The sequence below is a fragment of the Schistocerca americana genome, chromosome 3 (assembly GCF_021461395.2).
Source record: "Schistocerca americana isolate TAMUIC-IGC-003095 chromosome 3, iqSchAmer2.1, whole genome shotgun sequence".
Taxonomy (NCBI): Eukaryota; Metazoa; Arthropoda; class Insecta; order Orthoptera; family Acrididae; genus Schistocerca; species Schistocerca americana.
In genome coordinates, this window is record NC_060121.1 from 788403687 (window position 1) to 788418972 (window position 15286).

Genomic DNA, 15286 nt, shown 5'->3' on the forward strand with positions numbered 1-15286 from the left:
GAAAATTGGGCACTGATCTGAAATGAGGAGACTTTCTGCAAAATGTTTGAGGGGAGGACTTGTAGAAAACGTTGAAGTTAACAACCAGCCGTATAATATGACAAATGTTAAAACCACAAGGAATAACATCAGTAGTATTTGAGGAAGCTGTGGAGGGTACAAACTGCAGGGGATGACAGATATTGGAATACGTCCAACAAGTAACTGAGGACGCAAGGTGCAAGTGCAACTCTGAGATTAAGAAGTTGATATAAGAGAGGAATTCGGGGAGGGCCGCATCGAATCAGAGCACTGATGAGCAATGAAAAATATATAAACTGCCTGAAAAAGAAGTTAAAAACTCAGAGATAGCCGGACGTCAATGTAACATCGTACTCGGCGGATGTGGGAATAATTTAGAGCTGCTATTCTCTGACAGGTAGAACGACCACTGGAGTGTAGTTGTCTTGTTCCTGTTTAGTGTTCTTAGCATTCCTATTAGGGTATATAAGGGGCGTGAACGTGTTCGGATGTCTGCTATCGGAAAACAATGAACTTCCTGGTACATTTTGTATCATCGCACACCACTAGTTGTAGACTAGGAGCAGTCACACCAGGGAATCACCATGCGTGCCTACGTAAACGGCTGCGTTAGGGGAGGTGGCACGACCGGGTGACATGAATTGCTGACGAAAGGCGTCGCATTGTATTAAGCGATGGATTACGGTTCTGTACTATCCCGGATGATCAGCGCCGATGAGTTGGCGGTGAATTGGGCAGAGATCTCATTTTTCTGCACGCCTGCTTAGCTGGGTGGTAGCGTGCTTGTCTCCCTTGCAGTCGGACCCGGGTTCGATTCCCAGCCGGGTTGGAGTTTTTTCTCCGCTCGTGGACTGGGTGTTGTGTTGTCCTTATCATCATTTCATCCCTCATCACCGGCGTGCGAGTCGCCCAGTGTGGCGTCGAATGAAATAAGACTTGCAATTGGCGGCCGAACTTCCCTAAGGAGGGGCCTCCAGGCCAACGATGCCGTACGCTCACTTCCACTTTTTCTCATACTTCCAATGTTTTGGAGAGGCACAGTCGTGTTATCCATGGCGTCATAGTGTGGGGAACTTTTGGGTATGTCTTCAGGCTGGCGCAATAGTACGTCACTGGCATCCTCCAATGCCATGCGTTACCACCCGAGCGATATTATCATAGTGCAATTTTTTAATGCCCGACCACACATGGCACTTGTCGCTATGAACTACATGTGTGATGCTTAGGTGCTCCAGTGGCTAGAAAGGCCGCCAGACCCCTTCCCGATAGGATATATGCAGGACCGGTCGAACGTCAATTTCGTCCCAGTGCCATTACCGGGATATCAATTACCAATTACAACAGTCTCTGTTGGCCATTACGACCAGGGGACGTCGGTGACAGCTGTAACGCTTTCGTATGAATCAGTTGCACAACGATTGAAATTCATGATACCCAGTTTTACGGCTCTGTACGATAAGTTCGTTGATTTGAAAAAAAGCGTACGAGGCCTGAAGATGGGAAAAATTCTACCGAAGCTGGTTGCTTTCAAAATAAAATAAAATATCGTAAAGTGTACAGCTGTTGGTAAATTTTATTGAATTGAAAATTACAACAGTTGTTTTCCACCATGCTTCTGTGAGGAATACAACGCCTTTAAGATATCCTTCACAACAGAAACTGTGCATGCCTCCACGCTGTAGGGGGGTGCAGCGCCATACTGATCAGTGGACCCAAATTGCCAATTTCTTTATAAATTAACATCACGTGTCCTGTCAGACATTGATGTTTAATTTCATTTCCTCCTCCTCTTCTCAGTTCACTAGGTTCGTCCCAACGTCCCAGCCTGGTGCTCGTGGTCTGCATGGATAACAGACTGGCTTTCTTCGCCTGGTATTACGTCGAGGTAGCCACCTTGCAGCCGCCTCCCGTCCCATGGCTGCAGCAGGCAGTGTTTAGATGCTTGCGTGAAGATTACGGATAGGGTGACATCCTTAGAGGAAACTATTAGTGTTAGTCATCCAGTTAAACTCGAGTAGCGTTTGACTAGAGCCTCAAATGTGACAAAGGAAAGCAGAGACCGCAGTCTCCTCTATTGTCCCAAGATACACTCCTGGAAATGGAAAAAAGAACACATTGACACCGGTGTGTCAGACCCACCATACTTGCTCCGGACACTGCGAGAGGGCTGTACAAGCAATGATCACACGCACGGCACAGCGGACACACCAGGAACCGGGGTGTTGGCCGTCGAATGGCGCTAGCTGCGCAGCATTTGTGCACCGCCGCCGTCAGTGTCAGCCAGTTTGCCGTGGCATACGGAGCTCCATCGCAGTCTTTAACACTGGTAGCATGCCGCGACAGCGTGGACGTGAACCGTATGTGCAGTTGACGGACTTTGAGCGAGGGCGTATAGTGGGCATGCGGGAGGCCGGGTGGACGTACCGCCGAATTGCTCGACACGTGGGGCGTGAGGCCTCCACAGTACATCGATGTTGTCGCCAGTGGTCGGCGGAAGGTGCACGTGCCCGTCGACCTGGGACCGGACCGCAGCGACGCACGGATGCACGCCAAGACCGTAGGATCCTACGCAGTGCCGTAGGGGACCGCACCGCCACTTCCCAGCAAATTAGGGACACTGTTGCTCCTGGGGTATCGGCGAGGACCATTCGCAACCGTCTCCATGAAGCTGGGCTACGGTCCCGCACACCGTTAGGCCGTCTTCCGCTCACGCCCCAACATCGTGCAGCCCGCCTCCAGTGGTGTCGCGACAGGCGTGAATGGAGGGACGAATGGAGACGTGTCGTCTTCAGCGATGAGAGTCGCTTCTGCCTTGGTGCCAATGATGGTCGTATGCGTGTTTGGCGCCGTGCAGGTGAGCGCCACAATCAGGACTGCATACGACCGAGGCACACAGGGCCAACACCCGGCATCATGGTGTGGGGAGCGATCTCCTACACTGGCCGTACACCACTGGTGATCGTCGAGGGGACACTGAATAGTGCACGGTACATCCAAACCGTCATCGAACGCATCGTTCTACCATACTAGACCGGCAAGGGAACTTGCTGTTCCAACAGGACAATGCACGTCCGCATGTATCCCGTGCCACCCAACGTGCTCTAGAAGGTGTAAGTCAACTACCCTGGCCAGCAAGATCTCCGGATCTGTCCCCCATTGAGCATGTTTGGGACTGGATGAAGCGTCGTCTCACGCGGTCTGCACGTCCAGCACGAACGCTGGTCCAACTGAGGCGCCAGGTGGAAATGGCATGGCAAGCCGTTCCACAGGACTACATCCAGCATCTCTACGATCGTCTCCATGGGAAAATAGCAGCCTGCATTGCTGCGAAAGGTGGATATACACTGTACTAGTGCCGACATTGTGCATGCTCTGTTGCCTGTGTCTATGTGCCTGTGGTTCTGTCAGTGTGATCATGTGATGTATCTGACCCCAGGAATGTGTCAATAAAGTTTCCCCTTCCTGGGACAACGAATTCACAGTGTTCTTATTTCAATTTCCAGGAGTGTATTAAGCAGCGAGGGAATACTAGCTCATTCAATTTCGAGTATTCGTCGTGTACCCACGGATCGCGGTAGAGCAGTACGTAGTTCACAGCAGTCTGCAGTCCAGGAAGGCCGTCCCTAAGAGGGTACAGCCGTTCCTGCAGTTGGAGACCTGCATGACCTCCAGTTGTGATGCTAGTGCTAGTAGCCACAACAGACTCATGCCCTCAGGGTGTACTTTTGACCCAAGAGTTCTGCAATTGTTCAACGCGTGTAACGAATCAAACACTTTATCCGGTCGTTAAAAAGTCAGCAACTCCTCTTCAGAAACGACGTTTTCTAACATTTTAGGAAAGAACTGTACAGAAATTCGTAATGTATTAATTACTAAATCAATAAACTACACACATACAAACACACAAGGAAACACATACACACACACACACACACACACACACACACACACACACACACACACACACATATATATATATATATACACACACATGCAACAGCGTTTGACAGAATAACGATTAACTACAAAATATATGCTCTGCTTAAACTGACAAAAACTCATCGCTGTCTCGTTTATTGATAAAACATGTTTTTACTCAAAATAATGTAACAGCGCTGGAATATTTGTCCAAATTGGGTAATCACTGTGAAACAAATTACCAACATACCAAGACCTAAAAGTTAATCATTTCACTGTGCGTAGAGTATTAGAAGGGATAGGTGAGGAGTAGGTGACAAGGTGAAGGTTTCATTGGACCTGGGAAGTGTGGTCGGACGGTGTAATTAGAAGCCCAGCGCCCTCGAAAGCAGAAATCCGGGTTCAGATCCCAATGACGCACACATTTTGTTGGTCGCGTGCGATAAATATTCAACAAAATTAGAAAAAAGTCGGGCAAATAATATGTGTTAGGGTAACGGAAACATTTGACGTACCGCACTTGCTATACATGACTGAGTCCAATCTTTCAAAGACGCATCGAATGTTTTTCTTATCTACTTCAATGTTACTACTAGACAAATCATTTCACAAAACATTTCATCGATTTATGTATTAGTTCTGTTCGCGAGCTGTTTGGGAGTGGAACGGTAGAAGAACAGTCTGAAGATTGTTCAATGGACCCTATGCTGTGCACTGAGATGTGAAGTGCGTGTAGTCAAGTAGATATAGATTTTTCATTTCTTTTTATTTTAAAGATTTGTTTAGGAAGCCTAATCTTATACACAGCTCGTGCATTTTCAACTTCTCTCGGTGTAATGAATAGTCCATTAAATTTTGGACATGCAGCCGCTCAAATAAAATTTGACTTGCGTGGCTGCATGCCTGAAATTTATTGGACTATTTATAGATACCTCATTTGCTTTTCCAGCTTATTCCGTTTCGAAATGTTCTGAATTTAATACTTCATTTAGAGGAAGCCTTTCTGGCAGTTAAGCATCACACAAAGTGCGTTTTTATGCGCAGAATAGGTATGCCTTGAGCAGATATATTTACTGTTATTCGTAAAATATTTAATTTTCCCTCAAATTACTACTTTGGTTTCTCTTAATTCTCCCTATTACCTTCGGGATATAATATATTTTCATTTTTCGAAAATAAAACCTCGTTCTGGTCGACTTGATACCCGATTTTTCCTTTTCCATTCTTGATTTGGCTATGAAAATTCGGTCAAATACCCATTGTGTAATTTATAGGGGGTAGCGTTTTCTCACCGCCCATGTATGTTTGAGCAAAAATCAGTAAAGAACTATTAAAGTACCGAATATTTTCTTTCGTTACCTTGGAACTCAAAGTCTCTTATTCATAAAAAAACAACTTCAGGCAAATATGATTTCCAAACTATAGCATATTTAGTGAGAAGATGCATGGTAGTACCTTCTAGTAAGTAGATGCCTTGTGTATACCCTTAGGTTATATAACTTTTCAATATTTTATGATTAATGATATTTGTAATATCAGTTTGAAAGATGAAACAGGGTCCTGTAATGGTAGCAATGAAAAAGGAATAGAAATGTTCAATTGCAACAATTAACAAAGAAGACAAGCAAAATTATCCCAGAGTCTGCCTTCAATATACCATAGAACACGTTTTAGGTTGCTGATGTGATGGTGGTTCGAGACAAAAATAACTCAACCGGGCTTCAGCAGTTTTGGCCACGCTGTCTCTGTGTGACGACGTTCGGCGAATTCGTCAGGCTCAAGTGTCTGCGACGACCAGTAGCCCGTCGCCCACGGAGTGCCTTTCTAGGAGACAGTGATTAATCTACAAGCATTCATTCGCGAACGCAGCGTCCTCTTGCTTACACTGGGGATCACAGAGCAAAGCGTGACAACGTCCAAGCCTGTCGCATCTGATATTTCTTTTTCCCTTCTTCAGCGATCTTTTAAGAGAGATCTGCAAGTCCGATTTGCGTGATTTACGGTAAAGTTTTAAAAACTTCATTAGTTACAAAAAATACATTCTGATGTAGCATTCTAAGTCAGTCTTTTACAAAAATATATACATTCACATATAAATAACCAATTTTTAAAAAGTAAATTTCTCCTGTTCTCTCTTCTGAGTGACAGCTGTGATGGAAATGAGGCTCACGTAGGAAATGCGGCACGCATTCAGCCAAATTCTCTCCACTACCGTTCCCTCTTGTATTATTCTTCAATAGAAGGCAGCGTGTCGTCTTGCGTGATCGATTGCAGTAAATATTCCGGTATTCGAATCAAGAACAGCTGCCAGTACGAGTAACGTTCTATGAGAAATCCTTCATGCAGCGAAGACACTTTGTAAGTAGGCTATTTAGGTTTTCTTATTGGTAAAGCCACGTTGCGCTCTGTATGAAAATCACTGGCTGTGCTGTGTGCAGTCTGTGGCTAGTTTGCATTGTTGTCTGCCATTGTAGTGTTGGGCAGCTGGATGTTAACAGCGCTTAGCGTTGCGCCGTTGGAGGTGAGCCGCCAGCAGTGGTGGATGTGAGGAGAGAGATGGCGGAAATTTGAGAGCCGATGATCTGGACGTGTGTCCATCAGAGACAATACATTTGTAAGACTGGATGTCATGAACTGCTATATATATTATGACTTTTGAACACTATTAAGGTAAATGCATTGTTTGTTCTCTATCAAAATCTTTCATTTGCTAACTATGCCTATCTGTAGTTTGAATCTTTTATTTAGCTGGCAGTAGTGGAGCTCGCTGTATTGCAGTAGTTCGAGTAACGAAGATATTTGTGAGGTAAATGATTTGTGAAAAGTATAGGTTAATGTTAGTCAGGGCCATTTTTTTACAGGGATTTTTGAAAGTCAGATTGCGTTGCGCAAAAAAATATTGTGTGTCAGTTTAAGCACAATCATGTATAATTTTTCTAAGGGGACGTTTCATATGTCGACCCTTAGCCGAAGATACCTCACTGGAATCTTCTGATTTTTTCTTCTAGTTTGTCTAATTAGTGCAGCCTATGTTTATTGCTAGCGCATAATTGTAGAGAGAATTTCCTTTGTAGTTGTAGTTTTTCATTCTCGTACAGTATAACAGTTCTGGCATGCATGTAGATTTGCACCAAGTATTTCGCAGCTGCGCTTGCAATTAACGAGATATTATTTTCAATGCTATGTTAATGTGTTTTCTTATTTTGCTCTTCAAATTGTGGTTTTCTGTGTTGTCGTGTGAAATATTATGACAATAATGGCGTGTGAAAAACGTAATACTAGGCTCCAAAGTAAACTGAGAAATGACAGTGAAGACGAAAGCAGCGTGTTAGCGCCGCGGAGTAATGAATTAACTAATGTTCAGACTAGTAATTTGGTAATTGTGCATAGGGAAATGGAGCGGGCTGCAAATAATGGTGTAGGCAGTGAAACAATTAGTGAACAGGGAAGAATTATCGATCGATCGCTCGGCAACAGCTCGCCTCAGGAATCCAAAATGACAGGACGCAATCTTGCAAATACTGTAGATTTAGGTTTTGCGCCCTCACCGTTTTCTCAAATAAGTTAAGACACATTTTCTGCGTGTCAAAATGTGAATGTTGCCGGTGCAAATGCACTGCCGAAAACCATAGAGGAACAGATTCCAGACACTAATACATTATTATTGCAATTAATGCAACAAATGAAACAAAATCAGAGACAAACACAGCAACAGTTAGACACAATGTAACAAAATCATAGACAAACACAGCAAAAGCTTCAAAAGTTAGACACAATGGAACAAAAGCTTCAAAAGTTAGACTCAGTGGAACATATGCTTGAACAAACATGTGAAGATTTAACTACTGTGTTACATAAAATCGAATCAAAATGTCAAAATGTCTGTAATGACGTAAAAACACAAATTTGTGAGCATTTCCAACCTATATTTTCGCGGCATGAAAATACATTACAGAATCACGATTCAGCCATAAAAGAACTGCAAACTATTGTTCATGAAAATCATGAGACCTTGCAAGCTAAAATTGACTCAGTTGCATCTACCAATTCGGTTACGCAGCCTGAAAAAACTCAGAAAAACTTAAAGGACACAGTAGATACAATTCCAACACAAATGGACACTCTGAAATTTGGTTCAGAAAAACACACTGTGGAAATAAGGACACTATCGGAGAAAGTAGCCGAACTTTCGGACCAGTTCACTAACTTATCTGCAAAGGTAGATGATGATCTGAATAACACAAGACCAGTAGCCATCACTGACACAGAAGAGTATGAACAAATTAAGAAATTCAAACAAAATGAGAATCAAATTAATAGGCAACACGAAAGAGAAATCCGGGAAGTACAAGATCAGTTGGCACAGGTAATACAAAAATTACATATTTCAGAGGACACTCGCGCTCCAGCGCGGGAAGAGGGACTTAGAAATACGGAAAAGCCACAAAATAATAACACAGGGCATTTCGGAAATTATGAAAGAAATTGGCAAGGTTCACCGAATTTTGAGATGGAACGCCGACACGACGTAACAATCACCGATATGCTACTCGCCGACACGATGATTCTGGCAACGACATTCATCCACAAGCGTGGCTCCATCAATTCTCTCATTGTTTTCCTCCCAACTGGTCATTAGAGCACAGATTAGAATTTATGTGTGGCTACTTAGAGAATGAACCAGCTTGAAGAATGCGATCGGTCATTCACGATTGTCACAGTGAAGGAGAATTTTATCATGCCTTCCTCTCAGCATATTGGTCTCAAGCTACACAAGATCGAGTAAAACGTAGCATCATAATGATGAAACGTTTCGAACAATCTGAATTTTCCAGTCTTGTGAAATATTTTGAAGACGTGTTGCACAGGAATCAGTACCTGTCAAACCCATACAGCCCCTCAGAACTCATCCGCATTTGCTTAATCAAATTGCCTGAACATTTACGACATATTATTTTGGCAGGACGTTGCAAAGACGACATTGAAGCTTTTCAGGGACTCTTACAAGAATTAGAAATTGACACTGACAATCACAGAACGTGAAAACAGAAACACAACAATTACAGGTCACATCCGTCGCAATTCCGCGATGAAAGAAATAATAACTGGACACGACAAGGCTATTCTCACAACACAAATCGTGACCAAAACAGACACCACCCATATGACAACCGTTGGCAGGGTAGTAGTAATTGCAGGGAAAGATCACCTCTCCCTGGTAGTGACTATCACAGAGACAATCAGAGAAACAGGCAATATGGGAACCAAAATAATTATTATCAAGGGAGACAGAATAACTTTAGACACAACGGTCCAGCGCGCAGTTACGATACAGGAAGAAATTCTCCACCATGTGACCGACAAAAAAGAAACTATGGAATCTACCGACAAAACGACAGACCTGAATTGCATCAGAACTGGCGGGATTCAAACAGGGCAGGGCCCTCTCGGCAAGGTGAATTTGTAGAAGTTAGGTCTCCAAATCCCAATAACGACGCACGCCAACAAAGAGATAGCAGACAATGACTCGCACCGCAGGCAGCCACGTGCTGGCTCAGAGAAAAATAACATAGACGCTAAGCTTGAGAAAAATTTTAGGATTCATTACCGATGCACCATATACCACATGATAATTCTGTTGAAGCTGGAGCTATGCATAGTAGGAAGAGTAAAGGCTTGCACCACATTTCACATGTAAAACCGTTTATTGAAAGATAATCTGTTTTTTAACTTAGTCTTTGCCATAAAACTTTTCACTTCACGCTACTAGTACAATTTGTCACACTGAGAAACTGTCAACATGCAACAATGTTTTGAAGTTAACTATCCAGTCTAGAGTAGGCCGAAGTTCAAGACATTAGTCAGGAAGAATCAATATGCAAAGAAGTGGGATACGGAAGTACTAAGGAATGACGAGATACGTTTGAAGTTCTCTAACGCTATAGATACAGCAATAAGGAATAGCGCAGTAGGCAGTACAGTTGAAGAGGAATGCACATCTCTAAAAAGGGCCATCACAGAAGTTGGGAAGGAAAACATAGGTACAAAGAAGGTAGCTGCGAAGAAACCATCGGTAACAGAAGAAATACTTCAGTTGATTGATGAAAGGAGGAAGTACAAGCATGTTCTGGGAAAATCAGGAATACAGAAATACAAGTCGCTGAGGAATGAAATAAATAGGAAGTGCAGGGAAGCTAAGACGAAATGGCTGCAGGAAAAATGTGAAGACATCGAAAAAGATATGATTGGCGGAAGGACAGACTCAGCATACAGGAAAGTCAAAACAACCTTTGGTGACATTAAAAGCAACGGTGGTAACATTAAGAGTGCAACGGGAACTCCACTGTTAAATGCAGTGGAGAGAGCAGATAGGTGGAAAGAATACATTGAAAGCCTCTATGAGGGTGAAGATTTGTCTGATGTGATAGAAGAAGAAACAGGAGTCGATTTAGAAAAGATAGGGGATCCAGTATTAGAATCGGAATTTAAAAGAGCTTTGGAGGACTCACAGTCAAATAAGGCAGAAGGGATGGATAACATTCCATCAGAATTTCTAAAATCTTTGGGGGAAGTGGCAACAAAACGACTATTCACGTTGGTGTGTAGAATATATGAGTCTGGCGATATACCATCTGACTTTCGGAAAAGCATCATTCACACAATTCCGAAGACGGCAAGAGCTGACAAGAGCGAGAATTATCGCACAATCAGCTTAACAGTTCATGCATCGAAGCTGCTTACAAGAATAATTTACAGAAGATTGGAAAAGAAAATTCAGAATGCGCTGGGTGACGATCAGTTTGGCTTTAGGAAAAGTAAAGGGACAAGAGAGAGAATTCTGACGTTACAGCTAATAATGGAAGCAAGGCTAAAGAAAAATCAAGACACTTTCATAGGATTTGTCGACCTGGAAAAAGCGTTCGACAATATAAAATGGTGCAAGCTGTTCGAGATTCTGAAAAAAGTAGGGGTAAGCTATAGGGAGAGACGGGTCATATACAATATGTGCAACAACCAAGAGGGAATAATAAGAGTGGACGACCAAGAACGAAGTGCTCGTATTAAGAAGGGTGTAAGACAAGGCTGTAGCCTTTTGCGCCTACTCTTCAATGTGTACATCGAGGAAACAATGATGGAAATAAAAGAAAGGTTCAGGAGTGGAATTAAAATACAAGGTGAAAGGATATCGATGATACTATTCGCTGATGACATTGCTATCCTGAGTGAAAGTGAAGAAGAATTAAATGATCTGTTGAACGGAATGAACAGTACACAGTATGGTTTGAGAGTAAATCGGAGAAAGACGAAGGTAATAAGAAGTAGTAGAAATGAGAACAGCGAGAAACTTAACATCAGGATTGATGGTCACGAAGTCAATGAAGTTAATGAATTCTGCTACCTAGGCAGTAAAATAACCAAGCAAGGAGGACATCAAAAGCAAACTCGCTATAGCAAAAAAGGCATTTCTGGCCAGAGAAGTCTACTAATATCAAATACCGGCCTTAATTTGAGGAAGAAATTTCTGAGGATGTACGACTGGAGTACAGCATTGTATGGTAGTGAAACATGGACTGTGGGAAAACCGGAACAGAAGAGAATCGAAGCATTTGAGATGTGGTGCTATCGACGAATGTTGAAATTTAGGTGGACTGATAAGGTAAGGAATGAGGAGGTTCTACGCAGAATCGGAGAGGAAAGGAATATGTGGAAAACATTGATAAGGAGAAGGGACAGGATGATAGGACATCTGCTAAGACGTGAGGGAATGACTTCCATGGTACTAGAGGGAGCTGTAGAGGGCAAAAACTGTAGAGGAAGACAGAGATTGAAATACGTCAAGCTAATAATTGAGGACGTATGTTGCAAGTGCTACTCTGAGATGAAGAGGTTAGCACAGGAAAGGAATTCGTGGCGGGCCACATCAAACCAGTCAGTAGACTGATGACCAAAAAAAAAAAAAAATCCAGTCTAGAACCTAGGGAACATTTTTAAACAGAAATTACGAATGCATTGTTATAATGAACAGATGACACCGTGTTGTTATTTGTACATTCTTGCTTGTTAGTTGCACGGTTACGTAACGACTATCAGGCTTACATACTTAGAACATATACTGGTACTGCTAATGAGATTTTAATGCAACATTTTGCTTTACTTGAAAATACATTCTGGATTTAAAGTACTTTCTGCGAGATACCAGATGACACAGTGGTTAGTTTATGTGACAGCTACACGATTTTATCACGACGCTACTAATGAGTGACCATTTACAATGTTGCTTTTGCGGCGTTTCTGTTTTATATCTGCACAGTTTTTCTGAATTCTTCTGGAAAGTAAAACATGTTTTAGTAGTAACTTTTATGGTATAGCTGCAATGAGACAGCCTTTTTCGTAGCACAACAATACTTTACATTATAGTACTTTCTTGATCACGGTAAGGTACGTAATAACTACGATATCTATACGCAAAGCATTTCACTTTCTTTTATGATGAGGTAAGTACATTGATTTCTGCGGAACTTTTCTTACAGAGGACGATAACTACGACACTTACACAGAGATTATCTTACAACAAGACGCACAGTTTAGCGCTACAGTACACGTATTTGAGTGATTAATTTTGTACTTAAAACATTTATTTTTAAAGATATTTGAAGTACAATGATACAAAGGTTTTCCGTGATACATTTCATTCCATTGCTGTAATTTGTAACACCTGAGGGTATAATTACATTAATCCTCAGGGGGGTACACGCTTACTTTGTGCACCATGTGTTTGGCAAGCACAGGGAGCCCTAGTTAGTACGGTATTTGCTTATACAACTTTACACATCGGTACCATATTTCTCAAACACATAAATTACACAGCTACCTGATCATATAACTGGGAGAGACAAACATTTATTTTACTACATCAGTGACAGATGTTTACGTAATTACATAGTTGAATAACTTCACACTTATGGAACTGTATTTTGTCTGTACTTTTTTGGGAACCATTGTGATACTATGAGAGCTTTGAATGATGTATTTGGTAAGGGATCATGATTTTTGAAGTACGTTTGAGGTAGATGACTTTATTGAAGGTCTTGAAATTATTGAAAGAAGCTGCGACGATTCTGAGATGTGATTGATCTGTTATGATGTTATTATTACGATGACGATGTGTATTATGCTGTTGAGCTATGTTTGTGATCAATAAGCTGAGAATCGTGCTTTAAGAGTTATGAAATGTGAGTAAATGGGTGAATGTATCACAATGCAGGCAAAAATTTTTTGCACACTGTTATATTCATAGGATTTTGTTTCTACACATTTGCAACGCAAATTCTCGACCTGTGAAATTTTTTATATGAGACTGTCACTGTAGTGCAAACTGGTGTCGTAAATATTTCGGTAAGGAAGGTAGGTCACTGTAAGCACCCAGCTGCACGACAGTCGCCTGGAAAAAAGCCATTTGTGTGTGCCTTTCAGAGGCACAGGTGGGAAAAAAAGAGGCCATTATCCTCGGTATTGACATTTCTTTTTTTTTAGAAAGCATCGCAAATACGACACGCCCAAACTTGAAAACATATGATTACACTGTGGAGCTCTTAATTTATGATATTTACTGAACTGAAATGATGAGAAACATTTCACGTCTATTGTCTTGCTAGTTGAAACATTGTTTACTGCATTATGAAACGCCATATGGCTAGTGAATGACGTTTCACGCCTTGCTTTGCCTATTTTGTTTAATATCTAGTTTCTAGCAGCACTGCAGCATTGGTTACAATAAAATTTAATGGCTGTACTAATATAGATATTTTATGCCTACAGATCCAGTAAATAATAACTTTATGATCTACTTAAAAAAAAAAAAACGAAGGAGCACCAAACGACATTTCCCCTTCACTGGACTTGCATACATAATTTTCTTTTCAACTACTTCGTAATATTTCTCGTAGAATAAGTTGTGGTGCACCACTTTAATTACATAGACATTAAGATGTGAATAGACATTTCCCTTATCTGCATCATTGTTTTTCCTGTAATATTTTTTCTGCTTGAGCTTTGTCACATTTAGATATAAGTTATTGCATTTGCTGCTGCTGTTTGCCAGGCATAGTGCTACTAAATTTCACTTTACATTACTCTGTTAAGCCAGTTTTACTATGGATTTATTTTTCCTGTTTGCTGCACATTGCCTTATATTAGTTGTAATATTGCATTTGCTTTGCTAATTTATGCAGCTTGCTTTGCCAATTTGCATTTTTTGTCATTGCTGTTTGTGTTAATTGTTTTGTGCTGTTGCATTGCCTCGTCCCTTAGTTTAGCATCTGAGCTCAGTTGATTTAAGTTAGCTTAAGATGGGGTAGGCTATATAAGAGAACGAGTTGTGATGAATTGGAAGAAATGCATTGAGAAGCTGTAAGAAAATGGTTTGCACAAAAAGTATTTTGAAAGAGGTTATGAACAAAAAAGTAGGGTTTAAGGACAACAGGTTTAGGTAGGATTTTCTTGGAAATAAATGATGAGGTAAGATAATGGAAAATAAATAATGAAGTAAGAAATATGTGAACATATAAATACAGAAAGCAAGCTTGGATTGGATTTTTTTGGTGGAAACAAATGTTGAAATAAGATGAAAGATCTATGGAATGAAGTTTTCGGTTGGACTGCAGTACCAAATGTTACCCTGAAAACGAACCCTGTCTTTCCTTTCGTATTATTCCGCTATGTGTTTATGTATCCTTGTGTATTTGTCTTTCTCCTGTCTTTATGTGTTTAGCTAATAAGATTTGTGTTGTAGAATTTTTCAAATACTATGTTATTTTCTTTGTAAAGGTGTTTAGACATTATTTATTCTGTTCTGTTTTAATCCTCATGTGTGAAATTAATGTTTCGAGAACTATTCTCGTTATTTTATATATTCACTTATGTCATAATTCCTGTAACACTGATGTATCTGTTTATTTCTATTCTTTTGTAAAGCCTGTACTACTACAAATTTATCTGTACTATTATGTTCTTTAATAATGTATTTTGTACCCTTTTTATTGTACTCTCATGTTATAAAATTGTAATTGACACCAGTTCAACAAATTTCTGATGGTCATAGTATATGCAAAATATGTGAGAAGTTGGGACTGTTAGTGTTTCGATGTGTGTTAATAATTCAGCAATTGACTGATTAACAGCATTGCTGGTTCTAAGGACAATTCCAAAAACTTTGTGAGTGCACAAGTGGTGGTTTGTGGACTTGCTATATTGTCTGCAAGACTTCTAAGGACAATTCCAGAAACTTTATGAGTGCACAAGTGGTGGTTTATGGACTTGCTATATTGTCCGCAAGACTCTCCGATGG